This window comes from Corvus hawaiiensis, chromosome 7 (genome assembly GCF_020740725.1).
Source record: "Corvus hawaiiensis isolate bCorHaw1 chromosome 7, bCorHaw1.pri.cur, whole genome shotgun sequence".
NCBI classification, from domain to species: domain Eukaryota; kingdom Metazoa; phylum Chordata; class Aves; order Passeriformes; family Corvidae; genus Corvus; species Corvus hawaiiensis.
In genome coordinates, this window is record NC_063219.1 from 24732 (window position 1) to 42224 (window position 17493).

At 51.2% G+C, this 17493-nt stretch overlaps 1 long non-coding RNA gene across 3 annotated transcripts; it reads right to left on the reverse strand.

Moving 5' to 3' along the window:
- Window positions 1–1091: 1091 nt before the first annotated feature.
- Window positions 1092–10250, reverse strand: LOC125328929. Of its 3 annotated transcripts, XR_007204957.1 has the most exons (4): window positions 10211–10243; window positions 2934–3130; window positions 2541–2666; window positions 1092–1384 (listed from the first exon to the last, which is right to left on the reverse strand). It is a non-coding gene; the product is annotated as an uncharacterized LOC125328929 (long non-coding RNA). The 3 variants fall into 3 exon arrangements; XR_007204958.1 differs by lacking the exon at window positions 2934–3130 and having other exon boundaries at window positions 10211–10250; XR_007204956.1 differs by lacking the exon at window positions 10211–10243 and having other exon boundaries at window positions 2934–4127.
- Window positions 10251–17493: the final 7243 nt, after the last annotated feature.

A 17493-nucleotide genomic window follows, 5' to 3' on the forward strand; every position in this document is an offset into this window, starting at 1 on the left:
TTTTAAACAAAACTAGGAGGCTACAAGAGCAAATTGAAGGAAAGGGTTGTAGAGAAGGAGCAGAGAAAGAATGTGGAGAACCCGATTTAGGATTGAAATCCATCAGTCTGCTGCTTCAGGCTCCTTACAGGAGGTGGTGAAGGAGTTTGGTAAGGAACTTTCATGTAAGCAGTAGTGTAGGTTTGCAGAGGTGTTTGGCAGCACCAAGAGAATTTGCTACAAATCATACCTCTCAAATAGCAATTTACAACAACACAATCATCCCAGTTCTTATTTCAGCCCTAAGCTCTATCTGAAAATCATCAACCAGAGGTATTGTCCTGTTTGTTGTCCTCCTGTTGTGCCACTGCCAGAGAGTATCCCTGGCCTCTGAGCTGAGCTGTAGGGCTATTTGTTCTTCCTGGAAGTTCTTGAACAGTGAAAGTGCTCCATAAGCACTTGTCAAATAATAGCCTCCTGTGAAGGACAGCAAGGGAAGAACGTCTCAGAGTGGTCTCAGTCACAGGTACAGACCGTTTTCTTTGAGATGTATAAATACATCCAGAGAGGCACCCAGACACACACACGGATATACAGAAAGTCCCTTTATTCTATGGCCAAAATATTTACACACAAAAGGAAAACAGCTCATTGGCCTGCAAAATGCTGGAGTGTGTATTCTCAGCCACTGAGACGCATTCAGTGGTTGCATGTGCTCCATATGATACGGCGGTGCCCGTGGCTGGGTCCACTCATGCTGAGGAAAGCCGATTCCTTAAAAGACTCCTGTCTCTCCTTTACTCCCACGTGTTTATTCCTCTACTCTTGGAACACCAGCTTTATTTTAAATGATTATCTAACAGGGTTTTGTCTTCTTCCCAAGCTTCAGAGGTGGATGAAATAAACACGGCTGCTTAAACAAAGTAAAAGACAATCTACCGGTGTTCATCAACATCAAAGCAACCGCTCTTAGTGGCAATAAAGCAACAATTGAGTGTGAGATTTGTACTCTGCAATCATCCCAAAGGGTTGCCTTTGTTTTTAAAACAACAACTGGTCTGTCACCTTTGTGGCATTCCCCATAATGTCCAACTTGTTCGGGAGATGGTGTGTACAGTCCTGCATACTCCACCTTTATTACACAAACAGAGAACAAATTAAAGCCACAACAGAGTTGCAATGTACAAAAGAAGCTGCAGGTCACAAAGTAAAAGAGTCTCGACGGGAGGTAACGGTCCGCAGCAACAGGAGACCCACTGTCTGTCTTATCTTTTCCAAGTCAGCCATTTGGGTGGGAGTGTCCAGCTAAGAGGCAGCACAGTCTGTTCAGAGGCGTTCAGAGATGCGTTCTGTACACAGGGTAGTATTTTCTGTATTACCGACAGTGTCCCCTCTCAGCCTTTAGCTTTGCAACGAGATTGACACACAAAATTCATGCGAGACCCATTAGATAAATTGGACAATACATTACAGTTGAAATGCACAACCCCAAAGCACTACACAATTTTTTCTGCACGGTAGAGCTGAGCTAGTGCCAAAGACAGGCCCAGCCTATGGACAGACTTCCTTTGCGGCATTCATAATAATGTGACTTAATAGTCCAGGAAAACTTTCGGCTTTTCAAGCGCGTTACTGATCTCCAGCTTCACATCTCAATTATTTTCCATGCTAAGATTCCTAACAATGTGCCCAAGGATGCTCTGTACACCAAGCAAGGAGCACACTAGTGCCAGACTGGAGGAATCGTGGCATGAATTCTCCCAGGCATAATGGCATACAAGAGGATACAGCAACTTCAGAAAGCCAAGATGCAGCAGGAATAGGAAACACATACATATACCTAAACACGCAGCTAGGCTTGGCCGCAAGAACCTTTAAACTTTCTCATAAACTTTTTAGATTCTGGGGCCTACCGGAGCCTTGCAGAAAACTTGTTTGTTAAAAATGCTACCATGGAAACAGCAAGGAGGCAGATTTCCTTGCTTCTAGCAGACTTAAGTCCTCATGCAAGTAATGCCTCAAGAAACACATTCCTAGGGCTCAGAAAAATACTTTGTGAGAAGCAAATATTGGAAAGAAGTAAAAATCATTAAAAGGGAGCAATATTTTCAAAGCACTTCCCCAAAGGTGCAAAGAGTCCCCCAGAAGTTTTCACACAGCACCTAACCCAAGTCTCATTATGTGCCTCACAGTGAGCTGAGTGCTGCTGCCCTATAAGTACTCTCAGGAAATTTTTCAGGCACAAAAGGCTAAGGCCACTGGGCACCTGCACAATGGATGTCCTTGCCTGCAGAGTCAAAACGGGTTAGAAACAACGTATTTGCTCGTAAAGCAATGCACAGCAGCACATTTTCAGGCTGCTAGGGCTTGTGCTCTGCGAGCTACCCAGCAGTGGAAATGATTAGGACATTGTCCTGCTACACTACTAACATCACTGTCATTAGGTCTCCCCTTAACAGGATTTCTACTCAAACAAGAGGAACAGCAACTGTGCTGTGAGGAAGAACATCCCCTCACTAGTCCTTCAGGGGGTTCTAGTAAAAATAAAAAAAATCCATTACCTTCTCCATACACCAAGGATGGATCCAGCCACTCTGTCATGTATTCGATTTCAGTCTCCAGCTCATCACACTGGGCTAGGGCCTATGTCAACACAGGCAGGAAGTCATCAGCTCCATACGGCCTCCCTGGGTTGAAGGGAATGCAGGCAGTGAGAGACAAACCACACTTTTTCACCAGTTCCCGTGTTTGAAAGGAAAGCACTCTTTTGTGCCTTCTCGAGCCAGCATGTCTGTGTTACTCCAGAACCCCCTGGAGTCACCAACGTGCAGCAAAGAGAACGTCGCCTGACACTCACTGCACGGAAGACCGGCTCAATCCTGTCCTTCCAACAAGCACGAATCTTACGATGCACGCCTTGAGGCATGCAAGGGAAATTTAGAGAGTAGGCTCACCTTGGCACCAGCTCAACCAGTGAACTGGTGGAAAGGCTGCCATGCCAGACACCTGCACCGCTCTCATTGCCTGAGAGATGATGGATAGGCGTTTTCTTTATACATCCAGGGATAACATCCACCTTCTGGAAGCGTCCAGACACCAACACCAGTCTCTGAGTATGAATCCCACAGCAGAGAAGCCCAAGTATAAAAGCCTATTAGATTTGACAAGGAAATTCAACTCATTTCCTTGGCAGAGAATAGTCAAAAACACCAGTGAGCAACGGCTCCTGTACCTGAAGGGAGCCTACAAGAAAGATGAGGAGAGACTGTAAGGGCCTGGAGTGACAGTGACCCACAAAGACCGTGCTGTACCCAGGCCCGTCCGTGGTCCTGGCACTTTTCCTGCATTTTGATTTTCTGTTCAGAAGTCACTATGTGGCCAAATCTCTGGGTCTGGCTAAACGGTGCTTAGTGCACAACTGATGTGATGGTCACTCGGAATCGCCCAGAGCAGGAGCCAACTTGCAACTCTGGTGAAACTCAAGTGACACCAGCTGAGGCACATGCTCCAGATAACACACTGTGGGTGTGCCAGGGTCAGGGGCAAATGGTCAGGGCTTACCTTCTCCTGGTTTGAGGCCCGGTTTGGCAACAACACAACATTCCAGTGCAGGATCAGTGCCAAAGGGAAGGGCTGCGCAGATGCCCTGAGCCCGTCTCTGCATCAGCAGCAGTGGGTGGGTGGAACTCACCTATTTCCAGATTCAAATCCCTTTGTTTGTCACTCCTGCTAGTTTCTAGGCTCTGAAAGCTCATTTCAGCTGTTGAGTGACAGCACTAGCTGGTCCGTGGATTTAAGGAAGCAGACAGTCTTTGGGAATGTGTGTTGCCATTTGAGACTTGTCCAAGAAAAGGGGCACAGGGGGACAGGAGGAGGACAGGTGTTAGGGACCGAGTCCGGAGAGCTGGCCGCATAAATGACATGTACACCAATATGATTAAGCATTGTTCTCCCCTTATTGTTCAACTATGCCAACTTACATCTACTTTTGCAAAGATTCACACCCAGTCCCTCTAGATGGCCTCTAATGAGGGGGGGAGCCGGGCAGCTGTATACCTTGCCAAGGACACTCAGGGCTGCCTGCAGTCAGGGGCCTGTTCAGGGGCTTTTCCTCAGCAACCCTGGGTTGTCCAATCTTTCCAGGGGTATCATATGCCCTTGTTCCATAAGGAATCCCTCTACAGACAGGGAGTTGTCACCTGCCCCGTGCTCATGGGCTGCAGGGGACACCTGCACTGAGGAAAAAATGGAAATGGGAAAGAGGGAAATGCAACCGGATGGGATGCACCTCTGGCACCACACCTCCTCTTGTTCCTGCTGTCCTGGAAAGGCCCAAGTAAATCCAGTGCCTCAGACCTTGCATCCCTGAACACCAGGAGAGCTGGTGTTTTACCCAGATCCCAGTGCCCTGCACGGCTGCGCTGACACGAGCGCAGGCCGATCCCTCCGCCCAGCACCATCCCTCATTTTCCTCCCACGGCTCCCCAAGCGGCCCCAAACCACCCCAGCGTGTCTGTGCCGGGGCCAGGGCCTGCCCCGAGCCCGACCAGAGGCTGTCACCCAGCCCTGCACCAGCTCCCACCCCCGGGAGAGCTGGGAATGCACTGAGAGCTCGGCTCCCCGGGCTCCCCAGCACCCAAACCGGTCCTCACACACACAGAAATGCCCAACCTGCCCCTCTGGGCACAGCCAAACACCACAATTCCATCATCCCCAAGGAACTCTGGCACTTGCCTCTTCACCTCTGCCCATTTCCAGTAGCCGGGGCTAGGACCGGCCTGTCAGAAAGAGCATTCCCTAGGCAGTTCATCCCAGCACAGAGGAGAAGAGGAGCCTGTCCCTGACCCACACCATGGGCAGGACGAGGGGGGCCCTAGCTGGCTTTGCCTACTCCAACACCAAAGCTCTTGGTCCCAAAGATGGGGCGAGTTCAGTGGTTTTTCCTGTCCTGAAAGAGAGCAGAAAAGGGAAGTTAATCCCACTGTGGAATCCAAGACTCCTGCATTTCATATTTCTGCTCTGATTGCTCACCGTGCAGTTTTATCCATGGGAAAAAAAAGGAGAATGTCACCATATCAAATAAAAAGTTGATTAATCCACGTAGGGGCTGTGGAGAGAAGGATACAAAGGAACTTTTCCATGATTTTGGGGCTTGAAGAGGGAGTGAATTTCCCTCGAAGCTGGGAAGGGCCTGAGCATGATAAAGCAAAGGAGCAGCTTCATCTCTCCCTGGCAGAGAGCTCTGGGCTCCATTATGGATACAAATCAATCCCAGCAGGATTTCAAAGGGTTTCTTTAGGATGTCAGGTCCCTCTTTATCAGATCCCTGCTGGGATTCAGGGCCTGCCTGGTCACGGGGTGCTTTGATAAGGGCTGGATTTAAATCCCAGATCTGAGAGCAGACATGAAAGTTCCCTGGGTTTCTAAGGGTTGAAAAGCTCGAGCTGGATTCGCTGCAGAGCTGAAAAGTCAGGATAAGAGAGAGCAGGGAGTGGCCAGCAGGCTCAGGCTCCTGATCACGCCCCTGAGATCTATGGGATCCATGGGATCCATAGGATCCGTGGCCTCTGGCACGCTGCTCCAGCACCCTGCAGGGTGACTGACAGCCGGGCAGGGGAAGGAGCCACCAGCAGCTCTGCGATGTGCACCATCGTTCACCTTGCACGTGGCCTAAACAGCCACCAAGCACCGATGGACTGACTGAGCCGAAAATATCGGCGAGATCTGTTTGCACTCCAAATTCCCTGCAGCCTGTTCCCTTCCTGATCCATCCCTTGAAGCAGTAAGAGTGGAATTCCTCCCGTGGTTGCTCTTTCCCTCCTGTTTTCCACGCAACAAGAAAAAGCAGCCACGTGAACAGGAGTAAAAGCCCCAAACCCACAAAAAAGCACATTCTCAGCATCACTAATCCCTGCCAAATTGCCAGGAACCTTCCAAAACTACATCCAAGCTTGGAAACAGGGAGCCAGTTGTTTGTTTAAGCAGCTATTGATCCAGTCTCTTCCAGCTAATTAAACTATTCACTATTTAAACTCATTAAACTGCTCATCCTGCTCCTGGCAGCCAGAGGCAAAGAAGAAATCGTGTCTAGATTAAATGGTGATGGTGAATGTGCCCATGCCAGTCCTTGGAGAGGTTGGAATTGCATCCCTGTTCCTCCGCTCTCTTTTCCGTCCTTTTTCCTGCAGTGATTCCCACCCGGATTCCTCAGCTCCAGCTCTCTGAGCAGCCTCACGGGGAGCATTTCATCCCCTTGGAGCCAACTCCATTTGTTGCATCCTTCATGCCTCAACCACCCCTAAAAGCAGGGAAGTGCTGATGGGCAGTGCAGCTGCTTCCACTCGGGAATGTTTCCAGTGGAACAGCGAGGGAATTCTGAGACGCTTCCACCCACTGCACGTTATTGCTGGATAAAAGGTGAGGCAGCAAAGGATCAACAAAGGGAGATTTCAGCAAGACAAAGTCCAGACAGAGAGGCTGCAAGTGTTGCTGGGGCTGCTAAGCTGGGAAAACTGCAAGGTCAGGCTGTGGGAACATGGATTATACTGAGGTCTGGAACCGGTGTTGGGAAGAGAGGGAGAAGGAGAAGGAGAAGGAGAAGGAGAAGGAGAAGGAGAAGGAGAAGGAGAAGGAGAAGGAGAAGGAGAAGGAGGAGAAAGGGCCCAAAGTAACTGCACAGCGAATTTCCTTACCATGAGCCAGGCTCATTCCCTGAGCTGACCAATATCTCTGAGCTCCCCTTCATGGCACAGCCCTGCCAGTAAAGAACAGAAGTTCCTGCTGCTCCCACTGGAATTCTGTAGCGTGCCTGGCATTCCATACGTTCTGCTGCCTGAGAATTCCTGCAGCCGTCCTTGGGAAGAGCAGTTCACTGCCACAGGAGGAACAAGAGGAAAGCAGTTGCCACTCTCAGGTTCTGTGCTCTGTAAAAAGTAAAACCAGATAAAGATCAAAGCTCCATAAAGCTGGAACCATCTCCAACCTCGGGACAGCCCTTCTGTGGGAAAAGCGTGGATGGGCAATTAGGAAGGAGATCATCATGCACATAGGCAAGGGGGGGGAATTAAATTCTGCTGCTTTCTGATTGAGGCCTGCTTCAATTTGCAGCCTTTATAATATCAGTTTAATGGGACTTTTTGTGCTTTAAAGAGGTTTTTATTAGCTGGGGGTTGTCCCTGCCTGGACTGAGGCACAGCACAACGAGTCTCCTGCCTCCTGAAGCCGTGTCGTTATCCCAGCATCTGAAATTAAAAACCAGCACTCTGGGAAACCTCTCTACTCTGAGGAGAAGTGTGTTTGGGTCTGTGGAGAGCCTGGAACAGCTCTGAGAGACACCAAACATCCTGTGGATCCCAATGAACAGCAAAACATTCCAGCAGCTCCTTCCAACACCGCCCTTGTAGGGAACTCTGTCACCCCAGTGGGTATTTGTGGGAGTAAGGAAGAAATCCCACTGATGACCTCAGTGTGATCACCTCTGGTTCGTCTGGGGATAAATCTCCTTTATCCTTCTGGGAGAATAAAGGAATCCAATGCTGCCTTAATCCCCTGCTCCTCGGAGTCTGGATTTCCAGAATCCATCTCCTGGCCCAGCATGGGAAGGGTTGTCCAGCGCTGGAACAGCTGCCCAGGGCAGTGGTGGAGTCACCAACCCTGGAAGTGCTCATAAAATACATGGATATGGCACTTGAGTGTTCATAAAATACATGGGGAAATACATGGGGAAATATAGGGATAAATACAGGGGGAAATACGTGGATAAATATATGGATAAATGTATATGGATAAACATAGATGGATAATCCACGGATAAACATATGGATAAATATAGGGATAAATATGTATGGATAAATACAGACCTTGCCTCCCTGAACACCAGGAGAGCCGGTGTTTTACCCAGATCCCAGTGCCCTGCACGGCTGCACTGACACGAGCGCAGGCCGATCGCTCCGCCCAGCACCATCCCTCATTTGCCTCCCACGGCTCCCCAAGCGGCCCCAAACCACCCCAGCGTGTCCGTGCCGGGGCCAGGGCCTGCCCCGAGCCCGACCAGAGGCTGTCACCCAGCCCTGCACCAGCTCCCACCCCTGGGAGAGCTGGGAATGCACTGAGAGCTCGGCTCCCCGGGCTCCCCAGCACCCAAACCGCTCCTCACACACACAGAAATGCCCAACCTGCCCCTCTGGGCACAGCCAAACACCACAATTCCATCATCCCCAAGGAACTCTGGCACTTGCCTCTTCACCTCTGCCCATTTCCAGTAGCCGGGACTAGGACCGGCCTGTCAGAAAGAGCATTCCCTAGCCAGTTCATCCCAGCACAGAGGAGAAGAGGAGCCTGTCCCTGACCCACACCATGGGCAGGACAAGGGGGGCCCTAGCTGGCTTTGCCTACTCCAACACCAAAGCTCTTGGTCCCAAAGATGGGGCGAGTTCAGTGGTTTTTCCTGTCCTGAAAGAGAGCAGAAAAGGGAAGTTAATCCCACTGTGGAATCCAAGACTCCTGCATTTCATATTTCTGCTCTGATTGCTCACCGTGCAGTTTTATCCATGGGAAAAAAAAGGAGAATGTCACCATATCAAATAAAAAGTTGATTAATCCACGTAGGGGCTGTGGAGAGAAGGATACAAAGGAACTTTTCCATGATTTTGGGGCTTGAAGAGGGAGTGAATTTCCCTCGAAGCTGGGAAGGGCCTGAGCATGATAAAGCAAAGGAGCAGCTTCATCTCTCCCTGGCAGAGAGCTCTGGGCTCCATTATGGATACAAATCAATCCCAGCAGGATTTCAAAGGGTTTCTTTAGGATGTCAGGTCCCTCTTTATCAGATCCCTGCTGGGATTCAGGGCCTGCCTGGTCACGGGGTGCTTTGATAAGGGCTGGATTTAAATCCCAGATCTGAGAGCAGACATGAAAGTTCCCTGGGTTTCTAAGGGTTGAAAAGCTCGAGCTGGATTCGCTGCAGAGCTGAAAAGTCAGGATAAGAGAGAGCAAGGAGTGGCCAGCAGGCTCAGGCTCCTGATCACGCCCCTGGGATCCATGGGATCCATAGGATCCGTGGCCTCTGGCACGCTGCTCCAGCACCCTGCAGGGTGACTGACAGCCGGGCAGGGGAAGGAGCCACCAGCAGCTCTGCGATGTGCACCATCATTCACCTTGCACGTGGCCTAAACAGCCACCAAGCACCGATGGACTGACTGAGCCGAAAATATCAGCGAGATCTGTTTGCACTCCAAATTCCCTGCAGCCTGTTCTCTTCCTGATCCATCCCTTGAAGCAGCAAGAGTGGAATTCCTCCCGTGGTTGCTCTTTCCCTCCTGTTTTCCACGCAACAAGAAAAAGCAGCCACGTGAACAGGAGTAAAAGCCCCAAACCCACAAAAAAGCACACATTCTCAGCATCACTAATCCCTGCCAAATTGCCAGGAACCTTCCAAAACTACATCCAAGCTTGGAAACAGGGAGCCAGTTGTTTGTTTAAGCAGCTATTGATCCAGTCTCTTCCAGCTAATTAAACTATTCACTATTTAAACTCATTAAACTGCTCATCCTGCTCCTGGCAGCCAGAGGCAAAGAAGAAATCGTGTCTAGATTAAGTGGTGATGGTGAATGTGCCCATGCCAGTCCTTGGAGAGGTTGGAATTGCATCCCTGTTCCTCCGCTCTCTTTTCCTTCCTTTTTCCTGCAGTGATTCCCACCCGGATTCCTCAGCTCCAGCTCTCTGAGCAACCTCAGGGGGAGCATTTCATCCCCTTGGAGCCAACTCCATTTGTTGCATCCTTCATGCCTCAACCACCCCTAAAAGCAGGGAAGTGCTGATGGGCAGTGCAGCTGCTTCCATTCGGGAATGTTTCCAGTGGAACAGCGAGGGAATTCTGAGAAGCTTCCACCCACTGCACGTTATTGCTGGATAAAAGGTGAGGCAGCAACAAAGGGAGATTTCAGCAAGACAAAGTCCAGACAGAGAGGCTGCAAGTGTTGCTGGGGCTGCTAAGCTGGGAAAACTGCAAGGTCAGGCTGTGGGAACATGGATTATACTGAGGTCTGGAACCGGTGTTGGGAAGAGAGGGAGAAGGAGAAGGAGAAGGAGGAGAAGGAGAAGGAGGAGAAGGAGAAGGAGGAGAAGGAGAAGGAGAAGGAGAAGGAGAAGGAGAAGGAGAAGGAGAAGGAGAAGGAGAAGGAGAAGGAGAAGGAGGAGAAAGGGCCCAAAGTAACTGCACAGCGAATTTCCTTACCATGAGCCAGGCTCATTCCCTGAGCTGACCAATATCTCTGAGCTCCCCTTCATGGCACAGCCCTGCCAGTAAAGAACAGAAGTTCCTGCTGCTCCCACTGGAATTCTGTAGCGTGCCTGGCATTCCATACGTTCTGCTGCCTGAGAATTCCTGCAGCCGTCCTTGGGAAGAGCAGTTCACTGCCACAGGAGGAACAAGAGGAAAGCAGTTGCCACTCTCGGGTTCTGTGCTCTGTAAAAAGTAAAACCAGATAAAGATCAAAGCTCCATAAAGCTGGAACCATCTCCAACCTCGGGACAGCCCTTCTGTGGGAAAAGCGTGGATGGGCAATTAGGAAGGAGATCATCATGCACATGGGCAAGGGGGGGGAATTAAATTCTGTTTGCATCCCTGAACGCCAGGAGAGCTGGTGTTTTACCCAGATCCCAGTGCCCTGCACGGCTGCACTGACACGAGCGCAGGCCGATCCCTCCGCCCAGCACCATCCCTCATTTGCCTCCCACGGCTCCCCAAGCGGCCCCAAACCACCCCAGCGTGTCTGTGCCGGGGCCAGGGCCTGCCCCGAGCCCGACCAGAGGCTGTCACCCAGCCCTGCACCAGCTCCCACCCCTGGGAGAGCTGGGAATGCACTGAGAGCTCGGCTCCCCGGGCTCCCCAGCACCCAAACCGCTCCTCACACACACAGAAATGCCCAACCTGCCCCTCTGGGCACAGCCAAACACCACAGTTCCATCATCCCCAAGGAACTCTGGCACTTGCCTCTTCACCTCTGCCCATTTCCAGTAGCCGGGGCTAGGACCGGCCTGTCAGAAAGAGCATTCCCTAGCCAGTTCATCCCAGCACAGAGGAGAAGAGGAGCCTGTCCCTGACCCACACCATGGGCAGGACAAGGGGGGCCCTAGCTGGCTTTGCCTACTCCAACACCAAAGCTCTTGGTCCCAAAGATGGGGCGAGTTCAGTGGATTTTTCCTGTCCTGAAAGAGAGCAGAAAAGGGAAGTTAATCCCACTGTGGAATCCAAGACTCCTGCATTTCCTATTTCTGCTCTGATTGCTCACCGTGCAGTTTTAGCCATGGAAAAAAAAAAGAGAAAGACACCATATCAAATAAAATTGCCCTTTTCCAGCATTTTTATTCCAGGCATTAAAAGGATGCTCATTTCTCTTCTAGCATTGTTTCCCTCATTTTAGGAGAACCGTTTTCATCCCAGACCCGACTCGTCAGTTATTCGATCCTCTGGCACTGGATTTGGACAAAAGAAGGGACGCACCTGGACTGCAGGAAATCACTGAGAGAAAACCCTTCCAAAACCTGACAGAGAAAAAACAACAGGAGATGCAGGAAGACACATCCCTCATTTGCACGTCTGCAATGCTTTTCTAAAGACTTCTCTGCATCTGGACGCTCCTTGCTCTTGGCTTTCTTTACAAGAATGCATTTGCTGCTAAACACGTCTCAGACCCTTATTTGATCGGGATAAGGTGGGATGGAGATGAAGACTCCCACAGGGAATAGCCAGGGAGATGCAGGGCCTGGGAACATCAAGGACAGAGAAGAGATGGAACAGGGATTGTTTTTCTTGTTTAGAGCCAGCAGTGCTGTGAGCTTGGAGAACACACGGCACCGCAGGGATCCAGGGCAGGAGCGGGATAACTCCGGGATAAGGGGAATCTGCTCCCACTCCAGGGCTGTGCCAGTGAAGGAGGGGAATTTTTTAGTGCCTTCATTGCACACAAAAACCAAACCCAGCACCACCGAGCTGGACTTCCGTGAGCTGCAACACAAAGCGGCCCCTGGCCTTTGGGGGAACACAACCTCCCCGAGTCACGGAGCCAGGGGATGACACTTGGGAATGATCCTTGCTGCCTGCAGGCAAATCAGATGAGGGAGCCACAGGAGCTCTGGGGTTTCCTGCTCTTCCTGCAACGCCATCGGTCCAGACCAGGAGACCTTTCCTGGAACAGATCTTCCCTGTAAAGGCAGCTGCACCAAAGCTCAAGCCCTCATTTAGAGACCCTTGGAAAAGCAAAGGTGAGAGGGGATTTCCTGGAGCCCCAGGGGACCGAGGTGAGGGCGATGAAGAAGCAGACAGCAAAGTGCTTCCACTGCTTCTCACTCCAGCAAGGGGAACATCCCTGGAATTTCATGTCCAGCATCTCTCCCAAGCCCCACCGGTGAACCCACACGTACTCCAGGACTGATCTCCTTCAAACTTCCAGCAGCACAGACCCACCGGGAGGAACTGCAATCCAAGGACACACATCAGCAACCGTCTTCCCGCTTGCCGCTCTCTCCACATTTTCCCTTTCCAGTGGGATGCAGGTGCCACCCCCCAGAGGCAGAAGAACTGCCTTGCAATCCAGTACAAAACCTGCCTGGAAAGCCCAGGATGCCCGGAGCCAGCAGCCATTTCTCCTGGAGCGCCTGCTGACAGGCATTTGAAGCCTGCTGTGCCTCACAGCTGCTTTTCTGCCAAGGGCATTCCCATCTTTTCTTTTTTAGCCCAAATAAAGGTTTGCAAAGCTGAGTTTTGTGAGAAGTGCTTCATATTTGGATTATTCTTAACTTGGAGTTTCCCTCGGCACCAAAATCAGGGGCTAAACCCAACATGGCCTCAAAGGGCCATAAGATCCCAGATATGCAATCCCCAGTTCCCTCAGGATTGGTTCATTAAAGCTTTTCAGGGGTAATTTGGCAAACTTCAGGGTTTGGTGATTTCACCATCAAAGCCACATGAAACCTGTGCAAAAGGAACTTAACTAAAGCTGGCTAAAAGTGGTCCCTGCTGATGACTCATTAAAACACCTCCTTAAAAAGGAGCTAGGATTGATTCCATACTCACAAACCCCCCTTGCCACGATCGGCGCTCTCTGCCCGCCAAGGACACGGCACCGGGCAGGGACATTTCTCCCACTCCCCGGCAGAGACCTCCTCCTGCCACATCCAGGGAACCGCAGCCGCTCAGGGAACACCAACTTTGTCCTGGGCTGGGAACAGGACAGGGACAAGGAACACTTTGAAGTCATTCCCACCTCGGTGCTGTCCAGACCTGGCAGAAAGCGCTTCCCACACCTCTCCTGCAATTCTCTTCCCCGGCCCTTCCAGCTTCGGAAGGCTTCCGTGGGAGCCTCAAGTTTCGGTGCAGCTCAGAAGCTGCACGTGCCTAAAGCATCCCCACGGGAACACGAAGCTTCCCTCGGGCATTTCGTTTCTTTATCCCAAATATTCTCCCCACTCAGCCACAATCTAGAAAGAACAAAAGGGAAAAGAAGGAAGACCAATTAATTCTGACGTAAGGAGTCTTGACTATCCCGACACACTGCCACGTGAAAAAACATCCCTGCCCCTCTAACAAATCCCTCTGATACTGGCTCCATTCAGGATCAATTATTTAAACGCTGTATTAAGGAGCGTAAGGACACAACGCTTGGAATTCTCAAAAACGGCTCAGCTCTCGGCTACTCCAAGCACTTTCCCACCCGGGGAGCTGAGCTGTCCCAGATTTAAACGCCACGTTTGATCCAAATCCGACAGAAATCTGATCTTGTTTGGCTACTGAGCTTTCCCAAAAGCTGTGCAGTCAAGCCTGGAAATCCTCACTGAAGCCTTGCCATGTCACATTGGGATTTACCCTTGGGAAAACCCCACTCTGAGCACTTGGGTTTCAAAAGGTTGCACCCGATGTTACAGACGCAGAATTCCTGTGGGGTTTGGCATTTCCTGCACCTCCAAACACGTGAAAAGAATGAAGTGCAGAGTCCCAAGGCTCCATTATTGCCATTCTCCTCACATCCCTCTCCTCAGCTGCACGTGGCTTTGTGCCTCCTCTGAAGGGCTGGAAAGGAATTTGGGAACCCCCCCCTCAGCTCCTTCGGTTTTCAGCCTTTTCTCTGAGGCGGCCCAAAAGGCAAACAGGAAAAAAAACCCCCAGAAGTGCACAAAATCCCAGCCCCTCCCAAGATGCAGCTCCTCACACCAAACCTTGGGAGAATCCCTGGTGCTTCCAACACCGCTGCAATCCCACCTGGAGCTGAGCCTACAGGGTGCTCTGCCTAATCCACATGCAAGCCTGGATAGCCCAAAGCCTGCAAGAAAAGAGGAGGCAAAGTGAAGGGGAGAGGGGAAAAAACGGAGTTTTGGGTTTTCCCCGTGTTTGCAACAGGATTGAAGGGCAGGATGGAGAGGTTTTGTGGCAAAGAAGTACCAAAGGCTGCTTCATTCCCAGCAATTAGCGCTGCTCAGGTTGAATCCAAGAGGACAAATGCACCGGGATCAAACAGGAGCGGCCGACAGGATGGGTTATGACACAGATCTGTGAAGCTGGAGCCTTCTTTCTTCTCCCGGGCTCTCCCAGAAATTCTCCATGGCCGGACGTGCTCCCGCTCTCCCCGCTGGGGAGGATGGACTTGGATAGCCCGGGTGACTGATGAGCCTAAAACAAGAAAGTGATGCAGTGATCCAAGTGTTTTTCCAAGGAAATGACATATTCTCTGGACCTGGCATAACCCATATCCCATGGCCTTCTCCAGGAAGGGTCCCAGCTGGATATGGTCTCCCAGAAAGGATTCCATAGGGGCTCACCTTTTGCCTGGAGCTCGGCTGAAGTCCTCAGCAATGCCAGGGAATGTGGCCATTGGAGGCTTTGGGCAGGATTTGGCTCATTTGCCTTTTTAGGCTTTGCTTCCTTCTCTCAGCCTTCCCACTGGATTGTCGTCTCCGAGGAATACGTAAAATCCCATTGGATTCCTGCTCTTTTGGACATTTTTTTGTACCGTTCCTGTACAAAACGAGGCCCCCTGTTCGATGCTTTTCCCCACCGTTCCCCGGCAGTTTTATCTGCCACTGCATTCCCTGCGTTGCTTGGGCTCTTCCCAGGTCTCTGAGCTCCTTCACAAGGCAGGAGATCGATTTGGCCCAGGAACTAAACCCTCCCCAGGAATTGTCTGATGCCATCTCCGCATTTGACAGCTGATCCTTGTGCTCAAAGGATCCCTCTTTCTTCCCTTCAGCCAATTCCAAGGCTCGCTGCCCCCAGCTGGGATCAGTCCCCAGTCTGATCCCTGCAGTCTTCCCTGCCAGGATCCTGCTCAGGAATCCATGGGCTACGAATGTAAGAATTAATTCTTCCCACCCCTGCCCACTTCTAATTCCAAAGGATTTGGTGTCTGCCTTACCCGGCTGGAGCCTGCTTCCAACTCTGTTCTTGCTGCTTCTGCTGCTTTCCATTTCCCAGGAATTCCACCGACGGAGCGACAGCGTTTTCCACCTCCTCCAGGATTCCCTCTGTTGCGTTTGGGTGCTGGAAGGATATCAAAACTTTATTCCTAGTGCTGGGCTCTGCATATGGCCGAGAAAATCCCGGCCTCCACACAGACCCAGATTCCAAACTTTTTGATACATTTTAGCAAACCGAGAAATTCACCTTCCCTGCTCCTTCTTAAGGGCATCCTTCTCTTCCCTTACCCGGCGGGCTCTCTCCCACTGGGGGTGGGTTTTCCCCTTCCCGTGCTAATTAGTCCCTACTTCTAGGAGGTTTAGGTACCTTTCTTCCCTGCGAGGGATTTCTTAACACAGCTACCGAGGCTTTGGGAGTCTTCTTTTTCTCCTACTTTCTGCAAAAACACCCTGTGATCCACAAATGCCACAATCCAGACGCCCAACTTCAACAAGACATCCTTTTTACCTAAAAACACTCACTCTCAACTCTTAGATCTTTTAAAGTTTTACCCCCGCAAAATTCCCCTATCTTTCCACCACTGAATTCCTCAGTCCTGCTTCCAAGGATTTCTTGAATACCACGGGGCTTTTCTCAACATTTACCCCCACCACCTTCCCTACATGCCCACTGCTCATCACCTCATTTTTCCCTCAATGTCTTCGTTCTCCACCCCAGAGAGTTTGTCAAGTGTTGCCCCCAAAATGTTCCCCATCTGTCCACTACTGAGTTCCCCATTTTGCCTCCAAAATATTCCTTCTGTCCCCTCCAGATTGCATCCACTTTTACCCCCAACATTTTACTTCCTCTACAATATTGATCAAACCTTTTCTACCCCAAAAATGTGCATTCTCTCCCTTAAACAGCACCTCAGCTTTTCCCTCAAAAACGCCCCAGAGGGAAACTCAGATTCAGCCCCCAAACTCCCATTTTCCTACACAAACAGTTCTTGTGGCCCCTCTCAATTCCCCCAGGCTTTCAGCTAAACGAAGAACTGGAAGCCTAGTCCCTCATCTCCGCCCCTGTTTTGCTTTCCCGGAAAACCTTGCGATCCCACACTTTCTCCAAGAGATCTGCTGGGAGTACTGCAAGGTTTGCTCTGTCAAGAGCGCATGGGGGGTTTACAGCACTTGTTCCTCTGCATCTTTACCCTTTCATCAGCTTTCCCCTGGAACGGAAAGGTTGTGGGAGAAGCTTGGAATTACCAGAAATGGATCAGGTTCACATTTTTGCCCCACCAGTTTTTATCTGGTTTGAAATTCCTGGAATTACCCTCAAATGTGCCCTAGAACACTGCTGTGAAAGGATCAATGAGAAGAACAGCCTGAAAGCAGAAAACCACCTCCAGCAGCAGCCAGAATGATCCCATTTCTCTTCTTACCTGGTCCTGCCAGAGCTCCCAACAGCCATTCCCATTCCAAAACAAGAGCTGTGGAAGACATTCCTGCTGTCCGTGAGGGTGAGGTGGCAGTTCTGGATGTTCTTTGCTGTGGAACCAGACAACAAACAGAGTGGAAATGATCTTGGTGGTCCCTTCCAAGCCAAACCAGCCCGTGATTCCATGCGTGGATCAGCACCTGTCCCAGCTCCATTCCAGAAACCTCCTCCCATTAACCCAGAACTTTCCTTTTGCTGCTCAACATCAGGGATTTGCTGCCGAGTGCCTCGGGCAGGGGACGCCTCAGCCTTCCCTGGGACCGCAGCATTCCCTGGGCTGCCTCAGCACTCCCTGCGCTGCTGTTCCACGCCGATCCCGTGGTCCAGCGCCTGTGCGGGCTGCAGTGCCGGGCTCTCCCCACAAGGCGGCAGCACCGGGAGCGAGCAGCCCCGGCCGGTCCCGCTGGCTCGGGGCAGCTGCGCCTTGAACCCGCCCTGAGCCGGCGGGGCCGTGAACACAGCGGGCACAAACCCCACCGGTGCCCTTTATTTCACCCTCAGAGGCACAGGATCGCAGCATTTCCTGGGCTGGAAGGGACCCGCAGGGAGCATCGAGTCCAAATCCTGGCCCTGCACCCCAAGAATCCCACCCTGTGCCCGAGAGCCTTGTCCAGACCCAAACTCTTCCCCCA